Below are 19,329 nucleotides of genomic sequence, written 5' to 3' on the forward strand. Positions count from 1 at the left end.
AATCTGATATTCATAAGGCTTTATGTACATGCCGGAAAAATACCAGCAATGCTTTATCTAGTCCCCCTCAACAACAAACAAACAAGAAGGACGACAAGTCGCCGCAAGAAAATGACAAAACGCCGGCAAACAAACAAAAGCATTTAAATAATCATGTTAAGGATGTGTAACATCTGAGCACTGTAGGAGAACAAAGCCCAGCTCCTGTCAGCGTATCGATCTGCTCCTGAGGCATGCTCATCATCCACCATATACGCTCTCGTAGCTGCCCGCATTGTGCGTCTCCTCGCCCCTCACGCCTCTAACGCTCCACCATGGCCCCTCTTCTTAAGCATGCTCTTATTGATCCATCCTACTTTGGTGGAGTTAACTTAATGATAAAGACCTGACCGAGGCCTTCTGGGGTGACCTGGAAGACTGTGTAAGGCCGGTGAGAATGCAGGAGAAAAAAATAATTATTGAATAATAAGGGAATTCATTGTACTTTTTGAATTTTGAGCTGAAGGGTTTCATGTGTTAAATAAGTGTACACATACATATATATATATATATATATATATATATATATATATATATATATATATATATATATTATAATTTAATTGTGTTTTCATTACTTCCTAAGCTTGTGAGTGCTAAAATGCTGAAACACATATTGATTCCAGCTTAATGCAGGAACCAATTTGTGTAATCAAGCAATACATTTATTTTTTTAATTAGTCAAGGTTACAAAATCACAAAATATGCAGTTATGCCACAACAAAGAAACAGCTTTTTTTATTTCCAGCACATTATTCACTAAACATAAATTAGTTAAGTTAAGTGTTGTTAAGTTAAATAACAAGTACAATGGGTGCAAATTAATGTTTTAGTGTGTATAGATTAGTGTGTTGATACTCGTTCCCGGTCTCCACTCTGCGATACCATTGCATGTCTGTTTGTGTACTTTATTTATTAAGTGTGCGCTTCTGCTGTCATGACTGAATCATTCCATGTGAGAGGTTCCATAGAGAAGGAAGCCATCTGTACTGTCCTCTACGTACGGCATGTTGTTAAGTGAGATTTCAGAGTGTGGAGAGATTTGACTTGACAATTCTTGGCACATAATGAGACAGAAGGGAGTAAAGGAAGAAGAGAAAGTCTGTCCAGAGATAAACAATTAGATAAGTCCCAGAGGTAGGGGCCACACAATGCTAGGACTTCCAGACTAACAAAATCAATATGGTTTCCATTGAGAATACATGGTGGGTTGTGGTAAAAAAGGTTAAGATGTAATGCATTTTTTGTCCATCAATTACAGAAAGGACGGCTTTACTTTTAATGTTCTATTGAAACAAAGGAAGATGAGAAATGAAATCAAAGTAATTGGGTGTTGCGGTGGAGCCAAGCTTATGTCTCCCAGAATACGCCATTTGGGAAAGGCAAGCACTTCCCACACCCCCAGACAAAGGCAACGCGGAGCTCAAGAGCCCCAGACAGCGTGGGCTGTCCTTTTGCACGTCCCTGGACTCTTAGCCCCTGCCCAGACTTGCTTGGTGTCCTCTCACATCTCACCACTGCTCCCAGCAGGCCTCACAAGGGTAGCACTGCCAGAGCAGGAGGGTTAGAGTGTGGGGAGGCGTCCCAACATGCTGCCTGTGTTTGGCATTAAGGACATAAATATAAAAAGATGAAGACAACCAAAAGCGAGGGCAAACTGGGGACGGGAGCTGTTGTCACGGGGTTGTTCGCAACTGTTGTTTGGCAGGATGGCCTCCGCAGAGACTCTGAGGCACTGACCACAAAAGGTGTGAGTCTGAACAGTTGCCTGCCCATCGCCTCATCTCCATGGAGACAGAGACCCCCCCCCCCCCCCCCCCCCCCTCCCCCAAGTGGGCTTATCTTGGCGATGGCACAGAGTTAGCTAGGTCCACTTGGGATATGGCCCCGGCCTTCTCATGGGCTTCATTGGATCATGAGCCACCACTTCAGTAACCTTTAACAGCCTACTAGCCTGTCTGCCTGGGATTGGAAATTAGACAAAACAACACATCAACCAATGACTGCTGTTGAGGCATTGCTTACCGGACCATTGGTTGTTTATCTGAGAACAAAGGGGGCTTTTTGTTTTATTCTGTTGGCCGCGTTTTTCATGTGTATGCATACCTTTTTTGATAGCGCAGTTTGTGGTACTTTCATAATTTTGATTAAAAAAAATTCCATAGAACATCTGCCACAGGTGACAGGGGTAAAAGGAGATTGGCATAATTTCTTCGCAATATATGCATACCACATTTTGGCTGTTGAACTCTTTGTAATGTTATTTTAAAAACTAGATGGTAATCTTATGGTTGAGATCACTTTATACGCATTCTCCAGTATTTTGAACACTTTGGCCAACAAAACACATTGATTAAAACTGCCGCAACTATTATGATTACAGACGATGCAATTTAAATCATTATCCACATAACACAAACTTAATTGTACATTACTTTAACATTACCGAAATAGAGAAAAATAGCATTTAGCAACAACATTACGCAATGTATTATTGTAGTCGTTTGCGTTTTCTGACTGCTCATGCACCTAACATTACATTATACAGCTAACAGCAGGTTGGCCACATCAGACTAGAACTTGAATTTGTTTATTTTGTTGACCTCAAAACAGACATTATCAAACATAAATTGATCTGTAATCAGGCCTGATTGTTCCCCTTTCCTGCAACAGAAAGATACCTTCGTCGCCACAAACGAGGCATCTGTTTGGCAGAAAATGATTGCACCAACTTTTACTTCAAATAAACAATACTTAATATTAAGAAAAGAGCCGTTATTTTTGCAATTATTCACAATATATTATAAGAGACATCACTTTAGTAAGGCTGTATATAGCCTAACCTAATGATGCTATGATTAATATTTGCGATGCATGATCTTAAGCTGTCTAAAAATGGTTTCCAAAGAGCGGTGAAAAATCCAAAGCATCCAAAGCATTCCCAAGAGAACAATTGCGTCGCATTATCTGACGAAAACCAACAACAAGGGATTGGGTGGAAAATCTGTGATTCCGCTCTTTTCCCATTCAGACACCACAAAAAAAGGGGATTTTGAATGGACTCGTGATTCTTTATGCAGAGCTGAGACGCCTCCCAGACGGTGAGAGATGGCAAGCCCTAATAATACAGAGCCGTACAATGGTTCTGACAGGCGAGCAATAAAGCAATCAGGGTCCTGGGCATTTCAAATCTCCTTCGCCGCCCACCCCTCTAACAGTCTGTGAGATGGGCGACTGACCTGTGAGCTGTCAATCAGGGGGGTGGGGTCGGGGGAGATACCTGCTGGAGACTGATCAGGCAGAGCTGAGGGCACCAGTACATCAGATCTGTTTTCACACTCCAGACACTAACATTGCAAGCATAACCACAGGGACAAAAAAGACCCACCACCTCACTCTTAATTAGGGAGAGATGGTGGGTGGTGGTGCGGGGAGGGGGAGAGCCTTGTTTGGTTTTAAATGGGCAGGGAGTGTCTAAGATATAAGGGGATAGGGAGTGGAATCCCTGTGAGACAGAGAATAACCTTTTCCCTTGATTTAGGAATCCAGCATTGATCTGTCACGCTGTTTCATACGACCAAGAGCTCTTTCAGCATTGCTTTTCAGTGGGAGTCTGTGTGTGTGTGTGGTGGGGGCTGGGGGTGGGGTTAAGGCTTGTTCATTAGCTGTAGCCCATTCCAGCAAATAGATCACCCTAATACTGTGGTTAGTTAATGGCTTTCTGGTGTTTCCTCCAGAGTCTTGCTGTCTAAGGGGTGGCTGCCTCTGCTCCTCCACTGTCTCTATACTCTCTTTCCCCTCTTCTTGTTTTCCGAGTGGCTAGTCTGGAGTTCTTGTGCTTTGGTCAGACGGTGGCCTTTTCTATATGCAGTCTGGCATCATGAACTCACATTAGAGAGTGGGGACTAGCAATATCACGCAAAGGACGCTGAGCTGACGCACCCTTCACTCACTCAACCCCTCACTCATATATATTCTGTGTCATAAAGGGAATTATTGCTGTTGTTAATTAAGGTTATTAGAGAGTCAGGAAGAACTGGTAATACATTCTTAATCATGTTATGGTATTCTGAGTTTTGTATGGATACTATTTACAAAATGTGTTACTTTAAGACGGAGCAACTGTACTGGCTATAGTCATAAAGTGTTGGTAATATTTATCAGCCAGTGCTCTGTAATGCTAAAAACTAATCCATATTCTGAGTAAAGATTTGGGGTTTATTCTTTGAGAAAAATAAAGAAGAACATTAACATTTCAAGGTTCTGAGCAATTAGATCTAAGACGATTTTTCAATGGACGTTATTACCATATTTAAAATGTGTCAGATATTTATTTTGACAGGCTTTCTTCGCTAATTTAATATCAATGTATGACAAAAAAATAAAAAATTATGGCAATAATATCCAGTCAATTACTTGTCAATTTAGTGTTTAGGTCTGTTCATTGCTTCAAATCATTCTGCAAAACAGAATCTTACAACAGATCATAGCATTGACACAATCATTTTGAAGATTATGCAAATGTATAAATGTTTCAATGTTCTTTATCTTTTCTTATTATTCCATTACATTATGGTCCTCTCAGAGACAAGACAAAGCATCCATAAATCCCAGTTATATTAACAAAAAGCAAAATTAAGGATGTCTATGAGTAATGATGTATGGCAAACAACTGAATCTACATTGAAATTATGCATCTATAATATAATAGGTCTAGGTTTCGATACAGTTTTGGACAATCACATTCATTCTTGTGTAGATCTCCCCCTCTTGGCTTTGTTAACTTGATGTTTGTGTGTGGGCTCAATATCGCCATCCGTTCAAAGACAAAGAAGGCATCATTCCTGTCCTGGTTTTGTCTTGTCTGGGTCTCTCAGGGTTATGCCTGGCAGTGAACGTAGTACTGCTGAAAGATGGGGAGGCCACATGTAGCCTGTGTCCCCCAGAGGCTTGAAGGGTCATTGGTATGAGGGCAGCCTTGGAACACACTCCCTGTCATATCAGCTTCAGATCTATCTGGATGCTGCATGTGCCATGAAATACACCTGCCTAAGTACGGTATATTAATCTTCAAATATCTTTTTTTTTTTTTGGCTATGAGTAAACCCAGATGTTGCCATATGGATAGTTTGCCTCAAGTTTTTACTATGGTGAGAAGATTCAAACTCTACTCTGTTCTCTGCTTTTTACTATTTGAGTAGAAACATATCTGTATAAAGGTGAGTCTTTGACTTTGAATCTTGAATCTTTGAATCTTTGACTCAAAGCAAATTTGTGTTTTCATTTAGAGTTTTAGGCACATGGTATTAATAGTGTAACTATACTCATTTGATTGATATTTGTTATTGTAAGTCCCATCAAGTTGTATGATAACTATTTGATAATCATACTTGTTGCAATATCGACTACCCAAGTTTGTCTGTATGCCATCCAAAACAAACTAAAAGCCCCCCTCCCTCCCCCCACTTCCCCTCTTAATTGGCAGCTGATACACGAACAAGAGGTTGTCTTGGCTGAAAAAAAAGCAACTGTCGAGGCGTTGCTGGACCCCCCCACCCCCCACCCCCCCAGACCTTTGTGACCAATGCTATATCATCGCTCACTCTGTCATGTTTAACTAAAACCAATCCCCTTTCAGAATGGCATCCATCAGTGTTAGTTTAGAACAATGACAGATTGCCTTCACACTGCACTCAAAGCATCTGGATCTTTTCTCTGGACCCCACCTCCTTCTCCCCTCTTTTATTCATGGTAAACAGTTTGAGTAACAGCTGGCCAATGGGAATTTACAAGTTAATCAATTGTTAGTTTGAAATCACAGGGATGCCCCGTACCCAGCCATCTGCATGTTAGCGTTCATTTGCCATGCTAATTTTCCCATAGGCAAGTGCATATTGATTTCGTCTTGAGAGATTTACCCACACTTAGTAGTTTGAAATGCTTTAATTGACAATGATGAAATTTAAGGAGAAATAGATGGAGCGGGTCACTCGGAGTGGAATCTGAACTGTGTGGGGGATAAAAGCTTGATCTCAAATGTATTCACAATGCTGTAGCAAAGTCATGCACATGTTGCCGAATGCAGAGTAAAACCGCAGGACAAATCTCCGAAAGGTTCTGTTGGCTTGTTATCGCTCGGATTGTGGTCCAATTAGGTTTCCACAAATTGGCTGCTGTGATACTTGTTAGGCTTGTTTCGTCCTGGTCTCGGCGCTTCTCGTGTTATAGGGATGTTACCATTGTCCCCTCTGCCAGGTATGGACAGAAGGCAATAAGCAAGGGTGATTAATCAAATCCAGTGCACATTTCAGGAGGGTTCAAGGTCACTCTCTCATAGCACCATAATGGAACCCTGGCAGAACATTACGTCTGGAATTTAAAAAATTAGGTTTACTTTCCTCTGAAATAGATCTGTTGTGTTTGGCCTTTGTATCGGCACAACCTTGCGTGTCAAGGAAGTGCGGCGTATAAAACTACGGTACGAGCTGTGGTGTTCACCTCTTACCCATTTTCACAAATTGCAGCAAGTGAAAAGAAAAAGCATGCTGTACTTTATTTAGAATCCAGCCAACCACGATGGGTAATTCTTAGCCCCTTCCACTCGCTCGCATCACACGGCGGGGTCATCCCCCTCGCTCGGCACCTCCACCACTGCTCTTGCATTGGCAACATGGCTCTAGGACAGCCGCCCGGCAGAGCTCTCTCCCCCCCCCCCGAATCACAAAGCAACGCGGAGCGCAGCGGAGCTGGAGACCAGCCAGCATCCAGGCACTGACAGCCCAGGCAGCTGGGGGCAACTCATAATAAGAGTGAGACAATGAGAACTAGCTCACCTCCCACGCTTTGCATGTAGATGCCAATTCAGAGTTGAAATGGAAGAGCGCCATGCGATTCCTCCTAACCTTTCGCTGATTATGGAACTGCGATTCTATAGAATATGAATATGTATAGAATACTAGGAATCTGAACATTAATTTATTTTCATTCTTAAAATGTAGACATATATATATATATATATATATATATATATATATATATATATATATATATATATATATATGTATATATATATATATATGTATATATATTTATAAAAAATGTCATGCCATGTTCTGTTTAAAAAAACATATATTTTCATGAATCAGCAGGAGATTTTCACGGTGTGTGCGCTGTTGGTGTTGGTGCCTTGTGGTCTCTGGTAGCCGCTGCTGCTGAGCCTCTGGTGATAAATCTCGCACAGGCTCACCCTTATAACTAAAACCCAAACCTCATTCAACTTCACATCCATCAGTGTTCGGCGGAAAGCGATGACAAAGCACTTTCAATTACACCAGTAACTGACTCTGGAAGCAGTTCATAGCCGGGTCCAAGCCTGGAGAGAGGAGGAAGAAACAACAGGGGGGGGGGGGGGACAGAATGCTGCTGGTAGAGCATCCGCTTGACTCGCCCCCCAGATAATATAAAAAAAGGGGGTGGTTGGACATTGGGGACACAAGGGTTGCCGCCAGCATTGCAAACCAAAGGGACAATTCACCTATTTTGTGTGCTGTCACCCCTGGAGTCTGATTTATGGTCGCGACACCCTTCCTCAGACCTATTGGTCCATTCATTGGCCACTGAGGATCCTCTGGTGATTAGTGGCTGAAGTATCAAAGTGTTCTCAGCCAGGCCCTATGTCTAGTACCCCAGGGCCTGTTGGAGCCACATGGGGAAGTTGAAAGAGTGGGAGAGGGAGAGTGTGTGTTGTAGCCTGAATCAAAGTACCGTTCTTAACCTCCTATCACCAGAGTATAAGGAGAGCTTTTATAGAATCCATCAACTCTAAATGGTTTGTCCCACAACGTTGGTTTTTCTCTCCCATTTTACCATCCCAGTTTGTAATTATATTATGTGGAGTATGTGCTCTCTAAAAGTTAACATTGCAGTGTTTAATTGGAGTGATTTTACTCATAATTGCGTGATCCTCTCTGCCACTTTTGGCATCCACTTTGTTTGAATAAGCAGGCTAATTTCCGAATTTGTCCTCAAAATTAATCAGCATTGCGTGCTTAATATTGAAGTTCAAAAGTGAAATAATTTAGAACATGTTCATCTGTTTTGGTGTAATGAAATAGTCGAGATCTGTATCGCTGCCGACAACGACGGCAACAAAACCAGCCCAGTAAACATCCAGTGTGAGGAACTGAAGACATTTTTGTTTGTGTGTGTGAGTGCAGAGAAGTATTGGCCCTTTTTGTGTTCTATTATTTGAAATGCTTTTATTACATAAACAAAACAGAGTCTAATCCTCCAGAGGGACTTATCTTTTAAAAGAGTTTTGACTCCGAACCCCCCTGATAAAAGGCCCACATAACATCAGGAGTCCAGAGCTTTTACTTTAACTTCAGGCAATTATGACACAGAGGAGATCTTTGACTTCTGCTCTCTCAATGAAGTAAAAAAAAGAGGTGCTTCTTTTTGTTTTCCAGACTCAGTTGTGTAAAAATAATCCTGCTCCTCTAAATTGTAGTCACCCATTGGCCTCTGTGAAAACGGTAAGCATGTTTCCGAACAAGCCACGGGGTAAAACAAATCACTTGTGATTTACAGAATTATAAAGATTTTAATAGCTGCAGTGTTTCTCCCTGAGATTGGTCTTTATTTCAAGGAGTCAAAGTTTCCCGGGCGCCCCAGGCTTTTAGAAAGCAGTAATTGGCCAACAGAGAGACGGAGCTTCTCCCTGAGTGATTGAATGTATTTGTTGCTCTGAACTTGAGGGTATCACTCTAAAGATCACGGGCGTAGGTTGCAGGATCCTGTAACTTATCAGAAGTGATTCAATTCAACAACCAGTAGTCCTACTACTTTTATATTCTGTTTTGTTGTAGTCTATAACCTTTTGGTGCAACTTTAGGTTTTGATCGTTAATTAAATTGTTTTCAAATAACTCGGCGTGAAGTACAGGCTTTTGGTTTGTGAACTGAGGGTCCACTAGAATTAATTCAAAGTAATTGTGATGTAAAACCATGGGAGTTTCATACCATATATGATAAGCTACGGTGCCTTTGAGACTTTCGTGGATCTGAACATTTGCATAGTTTTCTGAATCAGTTGGACTTAGTTTTTTGCATGTGGCCTTGTGTAAACTGCGATCATATAAATGAAACAGAAAGGTAAAATACTGTTTAAATTGACTTGCGGGGCAGTTTTGTCGTTTCAAAACAACAGCTGCAGCACAGAACAGAATAATTAACCTATTAAAACAAAAATAGCAATAGAAATAAAACAAAGAACAGTGAGAAAACACTCCGTTTTCTTTAAGGAAATTACACAAAAGAGAAGTGTGAAAAAAACAACTACGAGAGGAACCTCTGACCTTATTATCTATTATCTTAAAGCTTTAATATAATATACACCACATTTTTGGACCATAATTCCACCATACATATTTATCCAAAAACACATTTCTTAGTGTCCCTTGTACATACAGGCACCAATTGTTCTCTGTTGTTCACTCTGTTTTCAGTCGTAACCCTTGATGGACAAAATGAGATCTCTCTTCTTTCATCCATTCGCTCACGGCTAGGAAAGAGTTTAAAGTAACATGTGTGCTGTATTTGACGTAACTCGCTGCCAAGTGGGACACATTGGAAAGTTTTCAGTCTTTAGTTCCCCCCTGCATCTTTTGTCATTCACCCCTTTTACAGTTTACAGCAAGTACACTATATGTTGGAGAAATATGTATTTTCGTTCTCGAAATCTATTAGAAAATATGGTGATCTTTCAAAGAGAGACTGCTTATCGTTTTAAGCCATCCACACAGGGGAGAGAGCGGTCTCAACCGGCGTCTACCCCCTGCCCCGGCGGTCTTCTTGTTAATGTGCTAAGTGTCTGTACTGACAGTGCAGGTAGCTCAAATGCCACTCGGGGGTTTAGGCTTCAATGGCTTTTGGGAAGAAATGACCGTGACCTGTGTAGCCTGAGCCCACATCCCCACACCCTTTCTGCCTGATAGCCTCTCAATGGCAAGTGTCTGCCAAGCAGCCGAGGGGAACGCTGGCAAGCAGCCGGAGATGGAGATGATTACCACATCACTCTCAGTCTGCAAGCTGAAAACTGATACCTGCTAGCAAACGGCTGTCAACATGTTACCCGGAGCCACGCGGAGCGCAGCAGATAGCATGGGCAAAAGATAGGGGACGAGGGATATGAATGGGGGAGAGAGAGTTGGAGCGGGGGCGAAAGGGGGAGAGACAGAGTGGGTATGTTTGTGAGAAGTGATTGTGCCTAAATTAAATGTGATGATGAAGTTATTACAGATATGAATGCGGAATAAAAAATGCTCATGTTTCAAGTCGATGAATTACTGTCACAAGACTGAATCCCAGCATCAGATCAGTGATCAAACAAGCCATGTTGGCATGTGTAACAAATGGTGGTTCTGAAACATCACATCGAAAAGCCTGTCACAAATGTGTACAAAATGTTTGCTCTGATCGCTTGTCTACTCGGCAGGAAATGAATGTACCTTTTTTCTTCAGTTGTACACGATGAAAACACCTTTAACACTGACACATTCGCGATTCACATTCAAGAGAAACTAAAGAATGACAAGAAAGACACATGTATATTGATGTATATTGTTGTAATTGTTACCAGGGGGTAACAGGAGGCAGCGGCATGGAGCTTAAACGATCTGTAATTAGAATGTCGCTGCACATAATTACAAAAGATTTTGATTGTCTCAGTTTAAGCACAAGGCCCATTTTAGCTGCTGTCTCAATCCAAATGTGCAATGACAGTTATTGTCCCAGCGTGAAACTTTTACGAGGAAGATGAAAATACAAGATTTGATAGATACGCATCCAGAGGCTTTTAAATTCTAATTAAATGGGTGGCAATCACTTCTTAATATGGACCAATTAAAAATGTTACTTACTTGGTTACTTGCTTATTTATTGCGGCTTATCTTCATGAAATGTCTTATTGAAGTATGAGATGAGTTTAATATCATCTTCTAATACACTATATAGTTGTCTTGTTTGTACCATTCATGCCAGAAAATGAAAAACAATACTATATTATTGGATTTTGTGAAATTAGTCGAATGCAATTGTTTATTTCAGGTTTCATTAAATTCCACACACTCAAATATATATGCTTCGAAAAGAATGTATTTCACTCTGGAACTTTCCTGGGCTACAGGATAAGTATTTCTCCAAAAAATCAATTTCGGAAAGAGACAATGGAAACAAACCTGAGTGCTAGTTTGTGCCAACCCCATAAGGCTTCTACGGGGAAACCACCAAGTCTAAGAAGCACTTTATTAGCCAGCAGGGGGGGGTCAGAAGGAGCAGCCCCAGCATTGATTGAGGTTGGAGGATGCATCCACAGCTGCACTTTCTCTAAATTTCTAAGAGTAAATATGCACCTTTGAAGTGAGGGGTGCCTTGGAGCACTCCTCTGCCCAGATTGTGTGGGTTTCTGTTGGGAAATGTATACGGGAAAGATCAATGGACAGGGCATTAGGGGGAAGTGTGCACAACACTGTCCAGCCCTCGAGCCTACAACACAACTTGGCAGCTCCTGGATGGCCAGTATTATTGAGCTCAAGGCAGTTTAGTTCTTGAACCGGTTATTATTTCTATTTTATTATTTTTTTGGTTTTGGTTTGTTTTTCAAATGTTTGATTTCCAGATACCATTACTGTAGTAATATTAGTTTTAATTGTAGATAATAACTTCTACTGTAGAATAAAAGCTATGCTGTAAATAAGTTGCATTTGTTATTTATTGGTACCTAGCCAATTTTTTTTCCATGATGCTATGTAGGTGTTATTATGGAGCAATGCATTTGTTTTCCAAACATATGGTGAATACGAGCATATGGTGCATTCAAACATATGGTACAAAAAAAAAAAGAATTGGTAATTAATTAATCAATCACTTTTCGACCAATTTTTTTATTAATGCAACTTAAATTAATCAAATAAAAGGAATTTTTGCTTAGCACCAAATGAACACCTTTTTGACTTGTATGCTAACTGTAATATGTCTATTTAGCCCGACTGACTGGAAACCCCATTTTTGTTTTACTTAAAAAGCATGGAAAACCCATATCCTGCTGATTGTGTGGCTGGGTGTGTGTACTTGTGGCAGTCTTCAAGTGCATTAGAGTTGTGCTGAACATACAGCTTTCATATCGTGGTTTATGAAGTCTTGAAAAGCCTTGTGGGATAGCCACATTACTCAATAAGGATGCTCCTCTCAGAGTGAAGATGGTTCACAGTAATGCATGCCATTGTATGCAGAGACCTCAAACGTCTGACTCCTTCTGCAGAACCTTGAATGATTGTAAATCTAACTTTTGTACAACTCCATTGGCCAAACGAAAAAAAATCGCTAAAACTAATGGCTAGCTTCAGTATAAAAAAGAGAGAGGCTCTGCCTTCTAGTAGTGTCTATCTACAGCCACTAGATTTGTGCATGTGCTTGCTCCCAGGTGTTGCCAGGCTACGGCTTTGCCAGGCTTTTTGAGACGGCAGTTAGCATTTACAACCCTTCACACAACACTGTCATTCATGCACCGCCCATGTGGCAGGTCTGGCATTAATGTAGACCTTAACATCCCCCAGCAGTGTTCATCTGATACTAATGCTAAACAGCTAGAGTCAATAGACGGAGCCATCAAATGCAGCCTCGGACAAGGAGGGTCTTGCGACACATGACTCAACGCTGATAGAATTCACAACATTCACTAACGTATCACAGCTGCACGTTATCTGATTTGAATACTCGATAATAAAGCAGGCCCTCGCTGAGGTCTACCAGTATTGGTGGAGCTACAGTCACAGGAGTTGTGCCACTGGGGCCTGAAGTTGTTTGCATTTGCAGCTTGTTTAAAATATAATTACAGCCTTTATGCTGCAATTCCATGTTCAACTCAGGTACAATTGCAAATAATGTATGCATAAAAAAAAAAAATGTATTTCTAAACACTACATCTACTGTGATGCATATGCACAACTTTGTTTACTCTTTTTTCAAGCAAACTCAGTCCATTAATTCATGCTTGGGAATGAAAATATATAGCCTTTTGAAATGGAAATCTGGAACAAATGTGGACATTAGCTTGAGGAAACCTTGATTTTTGTAAATTTAAAATGCTAAAACACTACGTGAGGCACCAAATGAGGAGAAGAGTTGTATACATTGCTATATGTTCCAAAGACGAATGAACGGTTCACAAGGTATATGGAGCTATCTTTAGAGGATTGATTTCCCATACCACCACGCAGTTGGCTGCATTTATATTCCATGCCTGTGGCTCCATGACCCCTGGTTCTCCTTTGATGTGGCAGGCAGAAGCACAAACCAGGATGAGGCAGAGAGAGAGAAGGCTGAGGGATAGCAAAAGGTGAAACCGTCTACAATGGGAGGAGGAGGAGGAGGAGGAGGAGGAGGAGGAGGAGGAGGAGAAGGAGGGGAAGATGGAGGGTTGGTTGGGTGAGGGGGGGGGGGGAGTCCTTTTTTTTCTCATGCTCCTGCTGCTGCTGTGGATGGTTCTGGGAGGGTTGAGATGATGGGGTGCAGAAGGGGTAGAAAAAAGTGTTGGTCTGAGAGTTAGCGGGGAAGCCGTGGTGAACCAATGAAGCCATCATCTGACAGATTTGTGAAAAATGTCAGCACAGGGGTGGGTTGGATTGGCTGGTCGGGGGTAGTGGTGGTGGTGGTGGGTGGGCAGGGCGAAGAGGCTGTTTGGATGGGGTGTGTGGGGGTTGGGGGGGGGGGTGTAGAGGGATAGGTTGATGGTGGGGGGTTGGGAGAGGGCACGGCGGTGGCGCGAGCTGATAGAGACGTCAGCGCCGCTTCAGTAATCTCACGACGGCTGGCCGCAGCGTGGGGGCGGCGGGGGGAGAGGCCCGCGAGAGCGGAGGCATGATGGAGCAGACCACCCTGACAACAACTGGCAGGGGGGCTGCGCACTATGAACAAATCAGAGTACGGCAAGGAGACATTTCATTTTTTTTTCTCATTTTGGATAAATTAAAGAAATCTCCATGGAAATTAGCATGAAACACTTTCTAATCTCTTTGCTGCGCACCACGGACGAAAGGGGTCAGCGACTCGACTCCTCCAGCCCCGCGCTTTCTCTTTCTCTCTCGCCCCATCCCTAATTTCATTATTCCCTCTTGATTTTGTTCCTTCTTATTCCATCATTTTACAGCCTGACACTCTAGAAAGTCCTCCGCCCTGCCCACCCCACTCTCCCCATATTCCTCCTCCACATGGTTCGCCTGAACTCTTTTCAGTGACCACAATTAAGCGTTTAGATTTCAAAGGCAAATCATGAGAGAGGCAAGTGATGTCCTCCGAGTGACACAGGATCAAGCTGTTGGACGCCGTGGAGCTGTGGACGGGCTGAATCCCCCCCAGATCCGTCCCTGCACCCTGACGACCCTTTCCTTACGTATTTTCTGTAAAGACAAGGCGAGCAATGGAATGGAAGGGAATGAGGGACCCCATAGGTGTGGCCATTCAGTTCATATTCCTCCACTGCGGTCACACGCATAGCATCAACACATGGAACCATGTTCTATCATTTCACCTCCAAGTTCTCCAGCAAAATGTGAATATAAGTAAGATGTATTGGGATATTAAGTAGCATTCCTTTTATTTATTTATTTTTTTTATTATTGAATCCATTTCTTTCTGACCTCTAATATATTTTTTGGAGCTTTTGATTCTATATTTTATATATATATTCTATATTTTGTGACTATACTGCCTCTCTTTATTTTTCATTTTTGTTGCTGATTTCTGTCCGAATATCATAACTCCAAAGGAACATGAAGTATTACTTTTGGGCTTATTTTGCTAAATTGTGCTACTTTGTTTATTAAAAAAGCACAAAAGCGCAAATAATTGATTTAAGATTGTGTGTCACATTAGAAAATGTCTATGAAAATGTCCAAATAAATATAGCATATACCTTATATATAACAATATATAAGGTATTTTTAATATTCAAATGAATGTCAAAAAAATTATGGACGGCAACATTTTATATAAACCTTCAGTTAGCATTTACTAATTGGATATCAAAATATCACAGTACGTTTGTATTAAGTCCCAATTTACTTAAGTCGTATCTGCTTCTCAGAGATCAATACATACAATAATTGGACGATAACAACTGCATCCTAATCACATTTCCAAATTGAATGAAATTCACAGTTCTCTAACTCAATTTGACAGCAAAAATGAATCCACACAAATAAAAGTACTTTTTTGATGGTGTTGTCATTATCTAGAAAGTCTTGTGAATGATATGGATGAACTTTAGTTCTCAAATCCAACAGCTGTGTAGTTATGCCTTATTATACCAGAATACACAAAAAAACAGGGCAGAGTAAAAATAATGGCCATTAGGTTTGAGTGTAAAGGTGTCTCTATATTAGCAGTACACTGAATGCTGATTCATTGAGATGAGCTGCAGAGTTACATGATGACAGTTAATTAGTGTGCTTTGCAGACTTAGCACATTGCAGTGACAACCAATAGAAGCGAATGTAAGATGTAGAAACCTTTTTAACCTCTATTTAAACCTTTCCATCCTTCCTAACTTGCCCCTCTAATTAAGCTTTAGTCTTGGACATCCTTCATTTAAAAAAAAAAAGGTAAAATCAAATTGTGCTAATTGCACCCAATAATAATGATATAACTTATTCCAATCAGTATTTATTATTGTCACAGTTATGTTGAGGGGAAATATGTAAACATTGGCTATTTTATTGTTTTTGCTATGTATGCTGGAAATGTACATTAACATATATATATAGTTAAAATTACTAATGATTCTATTTACAAACACATAATAATTTAATACTTAACTTTACCTAATAAAAAGGTAGATGATGCAAAAGATAAACCATAACCAAAGAACACAATACATACAAATAAGTATGTTATCCCTAAATCGTATTCATTATGGTTCGGCTTTTAGTACTACATTGTTTATATCATCAAATATGAAGTCAACTATCTCAAATATTGTGCTATGTTTACAAAAAAAAATGTGTGGCTTATTTAACCCAAAGAGTAACAACAATTGCCAAGGCCTGGACTTGCAGTGTACCTGTTTCAACATGCCGTTCTACCGGTAATAGATAGATGGCACTGCATCCAAGGTAGAGCAAAAGGGCTAGAAACTTATTTTTGCAATCTTTCAGGGTCTTACTCTCATTATCCTTCTGAAAATTAACCTGTCAATTTATCAATCAACACCATCTTGAGTTTTGGGCCTCCTGTTTGGCGACTTGCATTGCGGTCACCGCAATGCAAGTCTGACACACAGATAACCAGGAGCTACGTGTTTGTTAGTGTACTGAATGAGTGTATTATCACTTAAATGACTGCTATGAATCACAATTGCTGCCAGGCTGTTGATAAGCGGCTGAAACACACACACACACACACACACACACACACACACACACACACACACACACACACACACACACACACACACACACACACACACACACACACACACACACACACACACACACACACACACACACACACACGCATCCACACCATACTTGATTTTAAGTCATATATCTATGTATGTATTCTTTTATGATTTGAGGAAATAAGGTCATTGACAGATGTAGCATATTGCTTCTTTGTTGCAGACGGCTTCTTTACAATTACAATACAATCTAAAGCCAGGTTTATTGAGCAAAATGATTGTTCAGTTTGCCAGCAAAAGCTTCTTACTGATAAAAAAAATGGATTTAAAAAGTTAATCTACAAGTTGGCAAAGATTATTTTATCCATTTCCTACTATATAAAATAAACCTTGTCTCGGCAACAAGCAATTGAAAAGGGTTGTGTTGAAATGTGTTCATATAATATTAATAATGATCAACCTTGTTATTATTGTTATAATAATACTCATAATCTGAATTGTGATATAAATCATTCTAATGTGGTTTGCAATTGTGATTTCTATATTACGATAATTATAATTTTTATCATTATTACTGTTATCATTATTATTATTATTGTAAATTCAATTCTTATAATAAACTCAATTTGTACCTTTTATTGGTTTATTGTAGTAAAATGAACACTCCTTTTATAATGACCGACTGTGTTAATATCCTACATATTGACATAGACTCTGAATTTTGTCCAAAATATCCAAATCCAAATGTCTTGATAATTCCATAATATTTTAGTGTAAATATTCAAATGACAGCTTAGTGTTTGATGATATTGCACACATTGGCAACGTTAATTCATTCCTATTTAATCTGTCTCGAATGGGGGAGGATTCAAATATGTGTTTGTATGCTCAGCATGCCATAGAGTTATAATAAGCACTGGGACATTTCTTTATCTCTAAATGGGTTATAATGTGATAAGCTAAACTAGACCCTCCAAAATCCCACCTAGTGCAAGCCGCGGGTGGGGGACCTCAATTGCTTCAGTTCATTCGGCTTTTTTTCAGGTATTTTCCTTTCCTTAGCGCGGGTTATTTGCCTCGCAGATACTGACTAGCTCCGAAAGGGAGTGAAGAGAAGCAGATAGGGTCTCCTGAATAGCGGGAGGGAGTCGTCCGCTCTCAATTGTTGTTATTTGCAAATAGCCTTATTGTGTTGGGGTGCACAGAGGAGGGAGCGTTAGCCATGGAAAATGGTAGGCAGTATTATAAAACGCTGACAAAATAGAGTAGGGTAAAAAGTAACATTACATCTGGTAATGTGTTTCAGCAAGCCTAGCTTCATGATGGAGGCAGATTACTCTCCAACTGAGAGGGAGGCATAGGCACAGTTTTCTCCTTAAAGGTCTGCCATGTTTAGTAAAAAGACAGCGGCCGTGGCTCTATTATAAGGCAAATAAAACTAAAGGGATACTATACCTGCGAGATAAACGAAAACAACTGGTAGAAAATCTGAAAATTATCATTAATCTGAAAATGACACAAACACAACTGCTATCAAGGGGAGTTTTGGAACCACTTTTGATATATACGGTTGTACAATGGGAACTTAGTTTATCAAAAAAAAAAAGAAGAGAGAAAAAAAGCAGTGGGATTTAAGCCACTTGCGGTGGGTTGTGGATGTCTGTGGCCCAGTTTGCCCCCTCCCCGGCAGAGAGCAGAGATCAGCGGTGTGGCCAGATTGAAAGGAGGGGAAGGCCAGAGACCCGGTGTGATGAAGGACACGGACTCCCAGGCAGGGTGTGTGTGGGGAGGAGACTGGGGATGAAGCACGGCGTTAAGACCAATTTAGAGACTTGCTCTAAATTTCAGCGGGACTGATCGATCCTGACGGGAGGGCATCGCACCGCCTGCCAGATCACTTAAACCACTGGCCCTCGTTTCGCGTCTCTTAATGTCATGTCATTGGCTATCATTCGCCGGGCGAACACTGAGCTGTTGGATTTGGTTTCAATTATTACTTGTAGGATTACTCTTTATTTCTTACACTTCGGTAATCAATGGGGATTTTTAGATAATATCATAATGCAATCTCGGTATTGCATTCTCTTTTACTCTCTATTCTTAATCCGAAGTGAAATCCAGTGAGACTGGCTGTCTTGTTGGGTTATTGATTTGCTCCCCCTCCTCCCCCTTGTTGTCCCCCCCCCCCCCTTGTTCACAGACCTGGGACAGAAACTTGAGAGCTGAGGTACAGAGAAGAGGCCAGGCAGCGACCTCTGCACCCCAGGGGTTCAGTACATACAGCTAACAAACAGCTACATAATTTACTGTGTCTGCCACACCAATATTTATACCAATAGTCTGCCTTCATCGTATTAAATTCCTCGTAAATATTTTTACAACCACGTAAACTTTAATACCCCTGAATAAGTATATCCCTATCTCTATGGCCAATGCCGTATGTTGATAGAGTGCGACTATCTACAAGTGCTTTGCTGACATTTCATATGCCACCTATTTATTAGTTGGGATGTTCATTGAAGCAGGTTCAGGTTAAGTATGTTGCTCCGTGTCTCACTGGAGATATTGAACCTGCAGCCCTCTTGTCCTAAGTTCAGTTCCCTAACCACAACCAGCTTGGCCCCTTGAAGGATGAGGTCTCAGGAAGAGTGGTGCTATGTATACCACACAGACAGTGATCTATCTCGTGTTTGATATCATGTTGCTCTGTGTCAACCGCTAATGTTACCTGCATCCCCTCTCTGATGGTTAGATCCATGACGCTGCTCAACATATTATATCCTGGCCCTAGTGAAGAAAAAGAAGCAAGAGTGGGAATTATGTTATTTTAACGGGATG

This window comes from Gadus chalcogrammus, chromosome 9, assembly GCF_026213295.1.
Source record: "Gadus chalcogrammus isolate NIFS_2021 chromosome 9, NIFS_Gcha_1.0, whole genome shotgun sequence".
Taxonomy (NCBI): domain Eukaryota; kingdom Metazoa; phylum Chordata; class Actinopteri; order Gadiformes; family Gadidae; genus Gadus; species Gadus chalcogrammus.